The sequence below is a fragment of the Mauremys mutica genome, chromosome 9, assembly GCF_020497125.1.
Source record: "Mauremys mutica isolate MM-2020 ecotype Southern chromosome 9, ASM2049712v1, whole genome shotgun sequence".
In the NCBI taxonomy this organism is placed as follows: Eukaryota; Metazoa; Chordata; order Testudines; family Geoemydidae; genus Mauremys; species Mauremys mutica.
In genome coordinates, this window is record NC_059080.1 from 15,187,082 (window position 1) to 15,204,198 (window position 17,117).

Here is a 17,117-nt window from a genome sequence, read left to right on the forward strand (position 1 = left end):
AAATCTAGCTGTAATTATTTCTAAATACTATATAAAAGCAGCTTGTATTATACCAGTCACGTTGAAATGGAATGTGAGGGCAACTCAGACCAATGAGGAAACAATAATCACTCTAATGTATTAAAATCTGGGTGGATAAACTGTCATTATCAAGAGACCCGTATCTGTCTTGTAAAATCTGATAAACATCCAAGAAGTTGGGTGAGCTGGCTAATCTGTACACTCCCCTCTCCCTACCCCCAGGGAAATATCGTAACTGGATAGTCTATGGCATTTTTTTTTAAAGGGAAGTTTTGCTTATATTAGCACTGCAGGATCAATGTTTGCACTCACTCCCATAACTGAGAAGTTAGTTTCTGCTAATGTAATTCAGTTTTTCAAGAACTTGTTATGCTTTAATATTTAATAAATTCTTTATATGGGGATTACACTTTGCACTGGTAGCAGGGAGGACTAGATTTAATACAGTTGCTGTTCCTTTAGCTCCTCTCTTCATTCCTTCCTCCTCTTTGTACATAATAATTATATATTTTTTCACTCTCTTGTATTTTTACATCAGTGTTATATGCAATGGTCTTTGTTGTTACAGGTATCCAAAGAACACAATCACCTGCAGTTCCAGTGTGGGCTAAATAATTACATGTTTCATACCTAAATTCATTTACAGGTTCTGTTGAATGATCTCACTTCTCAACTTAAACTGTTTGGAACTATTTTTACACACCGTTAAGCAGCTGCTATTTTTCCTACTAGAGGTGACTATATTTCATAAAAGAGTGAAGTGAATCAACATACCGTATCTCATTTGTAAAGAGCTTGGGAATCCTTCTTAAGGAAAGGCATTAATATGCCTTCTTACTCATTACATACAGAGAAGTTAACGACTATTGTATTTCCTGTACTTCACTTTTCAGAAGTGCATTTTATGAAGTACAAAAGAGAGAGAAATTATATAATGTAAGAGGCTTTTTGCGATTCCATTTTAAGAACCTCAGAAGATAATCAATCATCAGCTTCTCCACAAGTCAGGGTTCTCCCGTCTCTGTCTATCATTTTGAAACATTGAGGATGCCCTCTTTTTTGTACTGATCCTGACAGGAGGCCAGTATTGCAGATCTCTGAATAGGTAAGTAGGGATCACTTACCTCTCTACTTACTTACAGTTTCTTCTGGAGTGGAATATGACTGTTATTTAAATGAAATTACCCAAAAAGGAATTAGACCTGGCCACTGAGATTGGCATCTCTTCTTTTACATAAAATGGCTTGTGACCTTCTAATGAATAGACTTTGTGAGGACTTTAGCTGGCTGAGCAAAGTGAGGCTTAATGCTCAACTCAATGGCATTTCTTCTTTTGTCTGCCTGTAACACGATGGTTACCATATACAAAATGCACAGTTGAAGATTCAACTTGTTTTTCTTTAATTTCCTCCCCACTAAGTTATCATAAAGTGAAATGTCCTCATAAATGTAGGACTATATTGTGGATGTTAAGACTAAGTAGTTGTCTAGTTCCAGTGGCAATCTGACCCACCCAAACATTTATTCCACAGGCCATGTTGGAAGGGCCACACTGAGCTCCTGTGGGTGGTGGCAGAGCCAAAGTCTCACATTCTGCTTCCACTCCAAACCAGCCCCTTTGGGAAGCAGAGTAACAGCAGCAGTACTACCACCACTGCCTTGTATTCCTTAATAGGATCATGACTTGCTGTGCCCTAAATCAAGGGGAGAGAGGGGCTGAGGTTACTTGTGCTATCTCAATTCTCTACTCAGCCATGCCTTCCAAAATTTTGCCCACAATCTCTCACAACTCAAGGAAATTAATGTGTTAATTCTTCAGAAAAAATGAAAAAAATCTGTCCGAATGAAATGATTTTGGACTTTCCAGACACCAGGTATCTAAGGATTCTGCTGAAATATGATATTAGCCTTCATTTCTGATTTTAGTTTTTTTTAATTAGTAAATTGCAAGGCTATTTATTGTACACATCCACTTGACTATCTAATATGAACATCTATCTCCACCAATTTTATCTGTATGTGTTACCCATTATCAATCACTGCCAACAAACCCAGCACCAAGTGCTTCAAAGAACTATCATCCTACTTCAATGAAAAGATCAGACGATTTGGAAAAGTCTTCTCAAACAGCATGGATCTGCTCCATGTACACCGATCAACAGCCCTCCTGCATTCCCAGAGTATAATACATTCACTCCTCAAGAAGCACTGGACACCCTAAAGGAAGTCACAAGCCAAGACCTGTGAATTTGACCCATGTCTTTCCTGGCTGGTGAAAGAGTCATAAGCAACTGATGCCACTCAAGACCGAAATATCCATTGCCTCAATAAATTTTCCCTTCCTCTTTCAAAAACACAATAGTTCAACCAACACTGAAGAAACTCATCCTGGATATATGGGTTACAGTTCAGATAGAAGGTTGCCAAATCCCAACTACAAGCTGATTTCATTAAAGCTACTATCCTAGAACCAGCACCATCTGGATTCAGGGCGTGAGACAGAAACAGCTCCAGTAACAACTAATGGATCATCTCCTGCTGTTCCATTCTCATCATCCTGGACCTCTCTGTAGCATTTGATACTATCAGCCAAGAGATACTGCTGTCCCACATGAGAGTGGTGACAGGAGTCAAGGGAAATGCACTAAAATGGTTTAAGTCATTCCTGGAGGGATGTACATAAAGAGCAATGATGAGAAACTGCACCTCCACCTTTAGACCACTCACTTTTGGAATCCCACCAAGATCAATTCTCTCTCCAGTCCTATTCAAGGCAACATGAACTCAGTGTCAGCAATATGCAGATGACACACAACTCTACCTATCTTCATACAACTATGTCACTACCACCAAGATGGCCCAGTGTTTGAATGAGATCAACTTATGGATGAACAACAGGTGGTTAAAGCTGAACCAATGGGAGACAGAGCTTATGCTGGTGGGCAGACTTTGTAGCCACAGTGCAGTCTTGTTTGGCTGAAGGTACACATCCACAATTGATCAGTTCAGTCCATAGTTTAGGAGTCCTCTTGGATTCCTTGCTGATGCTAAGCTACCACATAGTGACATATGCAAGAAAATGTTTTCTACCACCTCATTTAGTGCATTATTGGAAGATGCTCACATGCTATGGTGATAAAGGTAGTATAAGATAACAGTGTCTGTACTTGAGACAGAATAATCTAGAAAACAAAATCTGTCTGGTTTCAGACCATTCACAGAAGATGTTTATTCTGCCATTGTTAAGGGGCTATTTACTGGTGCTGTAAGTTCTGATCTTTACTACAAAATAAGGACTTCAGGCCCCATTCTTGAAAGGCACTACAGACATTTAACAACAACTGAAGAGCTCAGCATCTTGAGGATCAGGCTCCAAATAAATTAGTTTCCCTCATCTTCTTAATTGATATCAGAAAGCAATTTTCCAGGCTTATGACCCTGATACATGCATTCACACACACACAGATATTATTCTTGTAACTATTGAGAAACATAAAAACATATATACTTCCTTGTTTTTACTGTAAAATAACTAAAAAGAGACGGTTACTCACCGTTGTAACTGTTGTTCTTCGAGATGTGTTGCTCCTATCCATTCCAATTAGGTGTGTGCGCCGCGCGTGCACGGCTCTTCAGAAGATTTTTACCCTAGCAACACTTGGTGGGTCGGCTGGGCACCCCCTGGAGTGGCGCCGCTATGGCGCAGGATATATACCCCTGCCGACCCATCCGCCCCTCAGTTCCTTCTTGCCGGCTACTCCGACAGTGGGGAAGGAGGGCGGGTCTGGAATGGATAGGAGCAACACATCTCGAAGAACAACAGTTACAACGGTGAGTAACCGTCTTTTCTTCTTCGAGTGATTGCTCCTATACATTCCAGTTAGGTGATTCCCAAGCCTTACGTAGGCGGTGGGGTCGGAGTTAGATGTTGCAGAATGCAAAACTGCTGAGCCAAAGGCTGCATCATCTCTGGACTCTTGGGCCAATGAAGCAAAGGTGTGGACCGAGGACCAGGTAGTTGCACGACACATCCCCTGAAAGGGTACGTGAGCCAGGAAGGCAGCAGAGAAGCCTGATCTCTGGTGGAATGTGAAGTAAGGTGGCTCTATGGAACATGGGCCAAAACACAGGAGGTGCTGATGCACGACGTCATCGAAGACGAGATCCTCTAGGAGGAGACAGGCATGCCCCTCGTCCGGCATGCCAGCCCGACGAAGATTTGGGGGCGTTACGAAAGGGCTTTGTCCGCTCGATATAGATTGCGGATGCCCTACGGACGTCTAGGGAGGGCAATTGTTGCTCTCCTTGCGATGAGTGTGGCTTCTGAAAGAAGACCGGAAGGAAGATATCCTGGATGATATGAGAGGCTGACACCACCTTTAGGGAGGAAGGCCGGACGTGGTCACAACTGCTCCTGTCCTTGAGAGACACAGTATACCGTGGGTCCATCGTGAGCGCCTGAAGCTCGGAGACTCGTCTGGCCGATGGAAAGGCTACAAGGAAAAGCTGTCTTCCAGGACAGGTATGTCAGCGAGCATGTCGTCAGTGGCTTGAATGGGCAATCATAAAACTGGTTAGAACCAGGTTGAAGACGCAGGTTTTGGCGGGGGCCAACTGGGGGGGGTATAACGCTCCAAGCCCTTGAGGAACCTAAAAACCACAAGGTGTAAGAATACGGAGCGGCCACTCTCCGCTCGGTGGAAGGGAGAGATGGCTGCCAAGAGTGCCCTTAATGAGGACCGCGCCAGGTGCTGTTGTTTGAGAGACCAGAGGTAGTCCAAGACGGAATGGATCGGGACCTCGGCGGGAGAAACATTGTGCGTTTCGAAGCAGCAGGAGAAACGCTTCCACTCTGCCAGATACGTTAACCGAGTGGAAGATTTCCTACCACCCAGGAGAATCCTGTAGAACCGAGGCAGAACAATGCAATTCGGATCGGTTTAGCCACACAGCAGCCATGCTGTGAGGTGCAGGGATTACAAGTCTGAGTGGTGAAGCTTCCGTGATCCCGCGTTATGGGATCTGGGCAAAGAGGTAGGGAAATAGGGTTGGCTACCGACAGGGGTAGCAACCTGGTGTACCAGTGCTGCCTGGGTTACGCTGGAGCGATCATGATCAGATGCGCTCTGTCCCTGCGGAGTTTTAGCAGGACCCTGTGAACCAGCGGGAAGGGTGGAAAATCGTACAGCCGATGGCTCATCCACGGCATCAGAAAACCCCTCCAAGACTGAGCCCGGGGAGAGGCCTTGGAATGAGGAGAACTTTTCTCTCTTTTCGCTCTCGCGGGAGCGAAGAGGGCTATGCGGGGAAAGACCCATTTCCGAAAAACGGAATGGATAATGTCCGGAGGAAACAACCACTTGTGAGACAGGAAGGATCTGCTGAGGCAATCCGCCAGCTGAAACACCTGGTATACAAGGCAGACTGCTCTCAGCTCTCGGACATTGATGTGTAAGGCCAGCTCTTGAGCCAACTGAAGGCCGTGAGTGTGAAACTGACCCAGGTGAGCACCCAGGCAAGAGATGGGGTGTCTGTCATGAGGGACCCCGGGGGGTTAATGGAACAGCATCCCTGGATACACCAGGGAGGGCGCTGACTCCCGGTCGAGTGAGCCTAGGATGCTCAGGGGGAACGAGACGACCAGGAGTATGCTATCTCCGCCCGGATGGTACACCAAGGGGAGCCACGATTGAAGTGGACGGAGGTGAAGCCTGGAATGTTTGGAAACAAACGTGCAGACAGCCATGTGACTCAGGAAACCTAGGCAAGTGTGAGCCAAAGTTGTCGGGAAGGTCCGTAGACCTTGTACAATTGTTACCATCGCATGAAACCGAGGCTGAGGTAAGCAGGCTCTGGTGAGACTGGAGTCCAGGATGGCCCCAAAGAATTCTATTCCCTGTGTGGGAATCAGAGTGGATTTTACTATTGATCATCAGGCCTAGACACAGGAATAGGTCCGTGTCGATGCCCACATGACTGGTAACTTGGGCCCGGAGGTCCCTCGAATGAGCCAATTGTCTGGATACGTAGAACGTGTATCCGACGGTGGCGAAGAGAGGCGGCGACTACAGCCATGCACTTTGAAGACACTTGGGCTGTATAGAGGCCAACCGGGAGGGCCATATACTGGAAACGACGGTAGGCCCCCAACCGGGGGTACCTTTGTGTATTGAAGAAAAACGGCGACGTGAAAATACGCGTCCTTCATATCGAGGGCGGCATACAGTCTCCGGGATCCAAGGATGGGATGACGGTCCCCATGGGTCCCATGCGGAACTCATCTGCATCGTGAACTTGTTGAGGTCCCGCAGGTCTAGGATAGGTCTGAGACCTCCCTTCGCCTAGGGGATTAAGTTTCGTCCTTAGCTCCGATGAAGAGGAGCGTCCGCACCTGTTGCAAGAGGAAACGCTCGTGAGAGGGGTCCCTAAGAGGGACGAGGATGGGTAGGCTTTTGCCCCATTGGTGGTTAGAAGGACCTTAATTTTGGCTTCTTTGGGGGCCTGATTGACGCCTACGACCGCGTAAGTGACGTCTGCTGGCAAAGTCCTGTCTTTGTCTAGGCGTAGGGTAAGAGTGGTGAGGCTGGGGACGGAAAGGTCGGCGCTAAAGCACCGGTGTGTGCATGCCGAGAGAGAGGGCAAAGTGGCCCTGCTGCCCTTCAGGCTTTGCAGCCTAGGGCCAGTTTTTTCAGAGAACAGGCCTTTGCCATTGAAGGGCAAGTTCTGTATAGTGTACAGCAGCTGCGAGGGAAGGCTTGATAACTGAAGCCATGAAATGCGCCTCGTGGCAACACCCGAGGCCAGGGTCGTGGCAGCGGAGTCAGCTGCATCCAATGAGGCCTGGAGGGAAGCTCTAGCCAGCTTCTTCCTTCGTTCCAGGAGGGCATCGAACTCTTGACGGGAGTTCTGAAGAACCGACTCTGTAAATCTGCCCACCGCCACCCATAGTAGCGGCTAAGCAGGGCTTGCTAGTTTGCTACACCAAGTGGCAGGGCCCCCGCCGAGTACATCTTACGGCCCAGTAAGACCATTCGCCTAGCCTCCTTGGATTTAGGGGCTGGTGCCTGCTGGCCATGGCATTCCGTCCCATTGAGGGACTGGACGACAAGGGAGCAGGGGTGGGTAGATGTACATATAGGTACTCGTACCCCCTGAATGATACCATGCACTTGCGTTCCGATCAGAGGAGGGCCCGAGGAGTATGTTCCTGCCCCCGCCTCATCTGGAGAGGAGGAAGAAGAAAGGCCAGGGACAAGCGGGTCCTGTGTGGGCTCGCGCTCCTGGACGACCTGCTGATCCGGTGGGATCTGGGAGCCCGGTGGCTGAACCAGGGCTTGCTCCGTACTGGTCGGAGGGGGACGGCTAATTGTCGCCTCTGGCACCCAGAGCTCCGACGGAACGGAGCGAGATGGGAGCACCGGTATGCCTCTGGCGTGGTAGTACGCCCAAGGTGACTAGAGGGACCACTGATAGGTCTCCTGGAAGACTCTGGAGGGCACATCGGAAAACAAAGTACTGCGCATATGAAGTGTCCGCACGTGGCAACACTGATGCGTGGCTGGATGGCCCTGAAGGAGCTGAAGAGCCCTTGGTAGAGTCTCCTTCTCTAACTGACGTTGCTTGACGCGGCCCCGGGGATTGGTACCGGGAGACATACCGGTACCGAGAACGGGACCTGCCACTGGAGCTGTGCCGGGCGGTCGACTGAGAGCGCGAGGCTCGAAGTTCAGGAGTGGCTACGGGAGTCTCGGTGCCTGGGGGCGGTGCCGGGATCGGGATCGGTGCCGAGTGTACCGGGCCAGCGAACGGGACGCTGACCGGTGCCGCGAGTACGAATGGTACCGAAATAGAGAACGGTGCCGAGACTCCGAGCGGCGTCGGGACCTCGATCGGTGACGGGACCGAGAACGTCTGCGGGACCGCGATCGGGAACGGTGCCGCTCTGCGGTGCCGACGCAGGGTGGCGTGAGCAAGACAGGCCCGCCAATAGACAATATAACCCGCACCGGCGGTGTTGGGGGTTAAAGCAGCGCAGGCTCTGCCCTTGCCATCAACTCCCTCGCTATGGAAATGTTTCCAGCGTGGAGGGAATAGTGAGTTCGACCACAGCTCGCACCGGGGAGCGTTCAGGTGCTGGACTCGACGGCTCTTGCGTAGCCGGAGTCCATGGTGCTGATACTGTCGGTGCCGCAGCAGGTACCGGTGCCGGGCAGTACGACGTAGTAGAGCGCTCGGGCTGCGGAGCAGGCGGCTCGGACGCAGCTTAAAAGCGAGCTCGACCACGGTCCGTACCGGGGAGCTTTCCAGCACCGGACTCGACGGCTCTTGCCTGGCCGGAGTGAACGGTGCAGATATTGTCGGTGCTGTGGCAGACATCGGTGCCGGGCGAACCGACTGAGCATAGTGCTCGGCTGCGGAGCAGGCGGCTCGGACGCAGCTTCATAGCGAGCTCTACCACGGTTCGTACCGGGGAGCCTTCCAGCACCGGACTCGACGGCTCTTGCCTGGCCGGAGTTAATGGTGCGGATATTGTCGGTGCCGCGGCCGACATCGGTGCCGGGCGCTCCGACTGAGCATAGCGCTCGGCTGCGGAGCAGGCGGCTCGGACACAGCAAGTATGTTGTGCCTCTTCATCCTCCAGGAGAGGGAACCATGCCGAGTGGACGTCGGAGCCAGCGAGCGCCAGTGCCGGGAGGCCTTGGCGGTACCGGCAATCCGGTGCCGAGGGAGCGCTCCTTGAAGACCAACCAGCGCTCGGCGCCGAGAGCGGAGGAGCAAGAGCTTCCTCCCTCAGGAGGTGCTTGAGACGAAAGTCCCACTCCCCTTTGTTCTCGGATTAAAGGCCTCACAAATGCGGCACTTATCTGTTAGTTGAGATTCCTCGAGGCACTTAGGAGAGGATCTCTGTCGGCATCAGCTCATGGCCGGCCGAGCATTGTAAAACCCTGTGGACCGGGCATCGGACCTGGCACCGGGTGAGGGGAAGGGGATAAACCCCGAACCCCTGAAAATAAATACTATACTACAAAAGAAATAAAGTTAACTATAAACATCTGAACTATATACTAAACGAGAGAAACTACGAGTAGCTAGGGAAGTGGAGGTCAGCTAAGCCGCGCTCCACTGTTCCAACGACTGTCACGGGCGGGAAGAAGGAACTGAGGGGCGGATGGGTCGGCAGGGGTATATATCCTGCGCCATAGCAGCGCCACTCCAGGGGGCGCCCAGCCGACCCACCAAGTGTTGCTAGGGTAAAAATCTTCCGAAGAGCCGTGCACGCACGGCGCACACACCTAACTGGAATGCATAGGAGCAATCACTCGAAGAATAACATTTCCAGAAATCTTTAAGATTCCAAGATTAAACAAAAGATTATTCAGTTCTTTTCCTATCCATTATATATCTGAAACCACCATGTTCATTTTCTCGATGGCTGCCCATTTAAAATCTTTCTTTCGCCAGAAGAGAAAGCCTTACCCACATATAACTAAATTATACATATCAAATAAAGGAAAATCACTTAATTTTGTGCCCACTTAAAAAGCTTAAAGTACTAATTTAATACTTTTTAAATTTGACAAGAGCACTGTGTAAAACTAAGTAAAATATCATTCTTTGAAAGAATCAGGCTAATATGACTAATTTTGTTTCATCCACAATGGTACATCCAACTTATCATAGCAAGGTTTTTGAACAGAGAGGACTCAACTCAGGACTATTCTCATTTGATCACTTACTAGGTTTACACTGATGTCACTCCATTGACTTCAATCTAGTTAGTCTAGATTTTTATGAGTATGAGTCCAGAATCTGGTCCAATGTGTTTTCACATGATATTAACTCACTGGATCCATGAAATTATTTTGGATTTACATCCGGGTTATCAAGAGTAGCATGCAGTCCAGTATTTATAAGTGTAGAGAGTGTGTGTGTGTGTGTGTGTGTGTGTGTGTGTGTGTGTGTGTGTGTGTGTGTGTGTGTGTGTGTGTGTGTGTGTGTGTGTGTGTGTGTGTGTGTGTGTGTGTGTGTGTGTGTGTGTGTGTGTGTGTGTGTGTTCGTAGATTCAAGGACTGGAAGGGACCGCGAGAGGTCATCAAGTCCAGTCCCCTGTGCTCATGGCAGGACCAAATACTGTCTAAACCATCCCAGATAGATATTTATCTAACCTACTCTTAAATATCTCCAGAGATGGAGAGTCCACAACCTCCCTAGGCAATTTATTCCAGTGTTTAACCACCCTGACAGTTAGGAACTTTTTCCTAATGTCCAACCTAAACCTCCCTTGCTGCAGTTTAAGCCCATTGCTTCTTGTTCTATCATTAGAGGCTAAGGTGAACAAGTTTTCTCCCTCCTCCTTATGACACCCTTTTTGATACCTGAAAACTGCTGCTATGTCCCCCCTCAGTCTTCTCTTTTCCAAACTAAACAAACCCAGTTCTTTCAGCCTTCCTTCTTAGGTCATGTTCTCAAGACCTTTAATTATTCTTGTTGCTCTTCTCTGGACCCTCTCCAATTTCTCCACATCTTTCTTGAAATGCGGTGCCCAGAACTGGACACAATACTCCAGTTGAGGCCTGACCAGCGCAGAGTAGAGCGGAAGAATGACTTCTCATGTCTTGCTCACAACACACCTGTTAATGCATCCCAGAATCACGTTTGCTTTTTTTGCAACAGCACCACACTGTTGACTCATATTTAGCTTGTGGTCCACTATAACCCCTAGATCCCTTTCTGCCATACTCCTTCCTAGACAGTCTCTTCCCATTCTGTATGTGTGAAACTGATTTCTCCTTCCTAAGTGGAGCACTTTGCATTTGTCTTTGTTAAACTTCATCCTGTTTACCTCAGACCATTTCTCCAATTTGTCCAGATCATTTTGAATTATGCAATCCCTCCCAGTTTGGTATCATCTGCAAACTTAATAAGCGTACTTTCTATGCCAATATCTAAGTCGTTGATGAAGATATTGAACAGAGCCGGTCCCAAAACAGACCCTTGCGGAACCCCACTTGTTGTTATACCTTTCCAGCAGGATTGGGAACCATTAATAACTACTCTCTGAGTATGGTTATCCAGCCAGTTATGCACCCACCTTATAGTAGCCCCATCTAAATTGTATTTGCCAAGTTTATCGATAAGAATATCACTTTTTTTTGTATTTTATTTTAATTGGAGATATACCAATCTCCTAGAACTGGAAGGGACCTTGAAGGGTCATTGAGTCCAGCCCCTGCCTTCACTAGCAGGACCAATTTTTGCCCCAGATCCCTAAGTGGCCTCCTCAAGGATTGAACTCACAACCCTGGGTTTAGCAGGCCATTGCTCAAACCACTGAGCTATCCCTCCCCACGCGAGACTGTATCAAATCCCTTACTAAAGTCTAGGTATACCACAGCCACCGCCTCTCCCTTATCCACAAGACTCGTTATCCTATCAAAGAAAGCTATCAGATTGGTTTGACATGATATGTTCTTTACAAATCCATGCTGGCTATTCCCTGTCACCTTACCACCTTCCAAGTGTTTGCAGATGATTTCCTTAATTATTTGCTCCATTATCTTCCCTGGCACAGAAGTTAAACTAACTGGTCTGTAGTCTCCTAGGTTGTTTTTATTTCTCTTTTTGTAGATGGGCACTACATTTGCCCTTTTCCAGTCTTCTGGAATCTCTCCTGTCTCCCATGATTTTCCAAAGATAATAGCTAGAGGCTCAGATACCTCCTCTATTAGCTCCTTGAGTATTCTAGGATGCATTTCATCAGGCCCTGGTGACTTGCAGGCATCTAACTTTTCTAAGTGATTTTTAACTTGTTCTTTTTTTTTTTAATCTTATCTTCTAAACCTACCCCCTTCCCATTAGCATTCACTATGTTAGGCATTCCTTCAGACTTCTTGGTGAAGACCGAAACAAAGAAGTCATTAAGCATCTCTGCCATTTCCAAGTTTCCTGTTACTGTTTCTCCCTCCTCACTGAGCAGTGGGCCTACCCTGTCCTTGGTCTTCCTCTTGCTTCTAATGTATTGATAAAAAGTGTTCTTGTTTCCCTTTATTCCTGTAGCTAGTTTGAGCTCATTTTGTGCCTTTGCCTTTATAATCTTGCCCCTGCATTCCTGTGTTGTTTGCCTATATTCATCCTTTGTAATCTGTCCTAGTTTCCATTTTTTATATGACTCCTTTTTATTTTTTAGATCATGCAAGATCTCGTGGTTAAGCCAAGGTGGTCTTTTGCCACATTTTCTATCTTTCCTACCCAACGGAATAGCTTGCTTTTGGGCCCTTAATAGTGTCCCTTCGAAAAACTGCCAACTCTCCTCAGTTGTTTTTCCCCTCAGTCTTGATTCCCATGGGACTTTACCTATCAGCTCTCTGAGCTTACCAAAATCCGCCTTCCTGAAATCCATTGTCTCTATTTTGCTGTACTCCCTTCTACCCTTCCTTAGAATTGCAAACTCTATGATTTCATGATCGCTTTCACCCAAGCTGCCTTCTACTTTCAAATTCTCAATGAGTTCCTCCCTATTTGTTAAAATCAAGTCTAGAACTGCTTCCCCCCAGTAGCTTTTTCAACCTTCTGAAATAAAAAGTTGTCTGCAATGCAGTCCAAGAACTTTTTGGATAGTCTGTGCCCCGCTGTGTTATTTTCCCAACATATATCTATGGGAATACACACACACACACACACACACACTTTATATATAAAGGATAGCCTTCAGCTCTGAACCACTGTCTGAGACTGGACTCTAGATTAGCTAGTCTGATGGGATATGGCAATTCCTATACATCTTCTGAGCTTCCTGATTAGTACAACCAGCATGAACTATTTCTGTTTTCAATTGTGCTATAAAGCAGAGATGGGTTCATACCCAAACCCTGAAACTAGATCTCTCCCCACACTCCAAAAAAAACCCTCAAAAACACAACCTCCTCTCCCAAGCTTTGATAAATTCCAATCTATTTTGCAAAAAAAACCAATCTGAACTGGAAATTGAGGTTTAGGGTTGGTGTTATGCATGAAAAAGAAATGTCTGTGTTTGAGCTCGCTCATTTCAAATTACTTTTTAAAAGTGTATAGTGAATAAAACCCCTCCTGGGAAGTTAAGCAAAGGAGGTTTGAATGTTCATGTAAGATTGAAAGAATGTCACCTGTATGCATTACTCAGTGGTTCTCAACCTTTCCAGACTGTGCCCCTTTTAGGAGTCTGATTAGCCTTGCATACCCCAAGTTTCACCTCACTTAAAAACTCGGGCCTTGGTTTCAGCCCCAGCCCCACACAGCTGGGCTCAGGCTTCAGCTGTCTGCCCTAGGCCCCAGCGAGTTTAACACTGGCCCTGGCAACCCTATTAAAACGGACTTGGCCAGTTTGAAAACTACTGATATAGTACATCTTACATAATATATAAACACTGGACACTCAGCCTGTGAATGCATAGCCTCCTCTCAGGATCCCCTTCATAGCTGCAGGGCAACCTTTGCCTCAATTCCCTTCTTAGAATCATAGAATCATAGAATTCAAGATCAGAAGGGACCATTATGATCATCTAGTCTGACCTCCTGCAAGATGCAGGCCACATAAGCTGATCCCCCCACTCCTTTAGCAAGCGACCCCTGCCCCATGCTTCAGAGGAAGGCGAAAAACCTCCAGGGCCACAGCCAATCTACCCTGGAGGAAAATTCCTTCCCGACCCCAAATATGGCGGTCAGCTGAACCCCGAGCATGCGGGCAAGACTCTCCAGCCATACCCTCTGGAAAAAGGTTAAGAATATCATATCATTGACCCATTGTACTATTTACCAGTGTGGCACTTAATTAACCTATTGACTAAGCCCGGTATCCTATCATACCATCTCCTCCATAAACTTATCTAGCTTAATCTTAAAGTCATGGAGGTCCTTCGCCCCCACTGTTTCCCTCGGTAGGCTGTTCCAGTATTGCACTCCCCTGATAGTTAGAAACCTTCGTCTAATTTCAAGCCTAAATTTCCTGACTGACAATTTATATCCGTTTGTCCTCGTGTCCACATTAGCACTGAGCTGAAATAATTCCTCTCCTTCCCTGGTATTCATCCCTCTGATATATTTAAAGAGTGCAATCATATCTCCTCTTATCCTTCTTTTGGTTAGGGAAAACAAACTGAGCTCCTCAAGTCTCCTTTCATACGACAGGCCTTCCATTCCTCGGATCATTCTAGTGGCCCTTCTTTGTACCTGTTCCAGTTTGAATTCATCCTTCTTAAACATGGGAGACCAAAACTGCACACAATACTCCAGATGAGGTCTCACCAACGCCTTATATAACGGGACTAGCACCTCCTTATCCCTACTAGAAATACCTCGCCTAATGCATCCCAAGACCGCATTAGCTTTTTTAACGGCCACATCACATTGCCTGCTCATAGTCATCCTACGATCAACCAGGACTCCTAGGTCCTTCTCCTCCTCCGTTACTTGCAACTGGTGCGTCCCTAGCTTATAACTAAAATTCTTGTTAGTCATCCCTAAATGCATAACCTTACACTTCTCACTATTGAATTTCATCCTGTTACTAATACTCCAGTTTACAAGGTCATCCAAATCTCCCTGGAGGATATCCCGATCCTTTTCCGAATTGGCAATACCTCCCAACTTGGTGTCGTCCGCAAACTTTATCAGCCCACTCCTACTCTTGGTTCCCAGGTCAGCAATAAATAGACTGAATAAAATCGGACCCAAAACCGAACCTTGAGGAACTCCACTGGTAACCCCCCTCCAACCCGACAGTTCCCCCTTCAATACTACCCTCTGCAGTCTCCCCTTTAACCAGCTCCTTATCCACCTCTGGATTTTCATTTCAATCCCCATCTTTTCCAATTTAACCAGTAATTCCTCATGCGGTACCGTATCAAACGCCTTACTGAAATCCAGATATATTAGATCCACTGCATTTCCCTTGTCTAAAAAATCTGTTACTTTCTCAAAGAAGGAGATCAGGTTGGTTTGGCACGATCTACCTTTCGTAAATCCATGCTGTAAACTATCCCAGTTGCCATCGGCCTCCTGCTCTGTAACCACTCTCTCTTTTAAAATTTTTTCCATGACTTTGCATACTACAGATGTTAAACTAACAGGCCTGTAGTTACCCGGGTCACTTTTTTTCCCCTTCTTGAATATAGGAACTACATTAGCTAATCTCCAGTCAAACGGTACAATCCCCGAATTTAGAGATTTATTAAAAATCATCGCTAACGGGCTAGCAATATCACTCGCTAATTCCCTTAATATTCTAGGATGAAGATTATCCGGGCCCCCCGATTTACTTCCGTTAAGCTGTTCAAGTTTGGCTTCCACCTCCGATACCGTAATGTCTACCCCCATATCCTCATTCCCATCGGTCCCTCTATCACTATTCCTTAGCCCTTCATTAGCCTCATTAAAGACCGAGGCAAAATATTCGTTCAGATATTGTGCCATTCCAAGTTTATCCCTAATCTCCACTCCGTTCAAAGTTTTAAGCGGTCCCACTTCTTCTTTCTTGGTTTTCTTCCTATTTATATGGCTAAAAAACCTTTTGCTATTGGTTTTAATCCCCTTCGCTAGGTCCATCTCCACCCGTCGCTTTGCCTTTCTCACTGCTTCCCTACACCCTCTGACCTCAATAAGGTAGGTTTCTTTGCTGATCCCTCCCATTTTCCACTCCTGGTACGCTTTCTGTTTTTTCTTAATGACCCCTCTGAGACGCTTGCTCATCCAGCTCGGTCTAAAACTGCTACCTACGAGCCGTTTTCCCTTTCTCGGGATACATGCCTCTGACATCTCCTGCAACTTCAACCTGAAGTAACCCCAGGCGTCATCTGCCTTTAGATCCCTAAATATGTTAGTCCAGTCCACTTCCCCAACTAGTCGCCTTAGTTTAGTAAAGTTAGCCCTTTTGAAATCGTAAACCCTAGTCTCAGATGCAATATTGATTATCCTCTCATTTATTTTGAAACGAATTAGCTCATGAAACGAATTAGCTTCATTCGTCAGAGTATATAAATAGTCCTTTTTAAAGACTATTACCAACAATCCCACTACCATAAACCAGAATACCCCCAGCACAGCCCAAACAGTACTTTTGTCCAACTATGGCTACCAATTATGGCATCTCTCACCATGCCTCCTCCTCACCTCCCAAGTTTAGCTCCAATATTTCTCACTACATCTGTTTCCTGCCCACATAGGATTTCAGTTCTTGCCTGGAGAAATCCTTGGGCTCACCCCATCATTTCCCAGCCCTTCAGCCCTTTTTTTTGGTACCAAAAGCAGTTTCTCCTCCCTTGGTGTTCACACCTTAACTGCTAGAAGAGGGCCTCATCCTCCCTGATTGAGCTAACCTCGTTATCTCCAGACTGATTCTGGCCTGCATATTTATACCCGCCTCTGGAAATTTCCATTACATGTGTCTGACGAAGTGGGTATTCACCCACGAAAGCTTATGTTCCAATACATCTGTTAGTCTATAAGATGCCACAGGACTCTGTTACTTTCTACAGTGAATTATGCATGAACCATTCTTTTCCTGGGTGGGGCAGTCCAACACACTGATAAATCACTCAGAGCCTGCCAGATGATGTAAATGTCCAATTCAGCTTTATATTGGTTACCTTACTGTTTCTGACCATGACAGCAGGTTGTTTTATCTCAAGTCAACAACTTGCCTAATGGTAACTACTCTACAACAATTCCAGATGTTTTCTATTCTCTCATTTGTGATTTTTTGTCAAGAATCATCTCTGATCTACTACAAACATAAATCTTCATTAAGATTCATATCTTTTGTGTTGTGTGTGTTATTAAAAGGGAAACTATGAGCCATCCCTTTTTCATTGATCCTCTAGCCTCCTGTGGTTATGGTTGATTTGTATTAATTGCTACTGAGAATTAAAATCTGCATCTCCAGAGTAGGAAAGAAGAGCTATCCTTATCATTACACCAGCTGGGTAAACTCTACAGTGGAAATCCTGATCATCATTAGTTCAGAGTCCTTCATAACTTTGCTGTAGGTGAGAGATAAACTGTCATCTCCAGCAGTCAAGACAATTAATTATATACACAATAATTTTAGAAAGAGAACCATGTTT

At 46.5% G+C, this 17,117-nt stretch overlaps 1 protein-coding gene across 8 annotated transcripts in view; it reads right to left on the bottom strand.

The window, feature by feature from the left end:
- The window catches only part of TENM1 (teneurin transmembrane protein 1), a 517,028-nt gene that overhangs the window by 408,881 nt on the left and 91,030 nt on the right, over window positions 1-17,117 (bottom strand). The window contains exon 1 of one of the 8 annotated variants that reach the window (XM_045029994.1): window positions 13,411-13,505. The exons of the other annotated variants lie outside the window; for them this stretch is intronic. The gene's annotated coding sequence lies outside the window, so the exon portion shown is untranslated. Of the gene's footprint in view, window positions 1-13,410; window positions 13,506-17,117 lie in introns of those variants that run through there. 8 annotated transcript variants of the gene reach the window in all.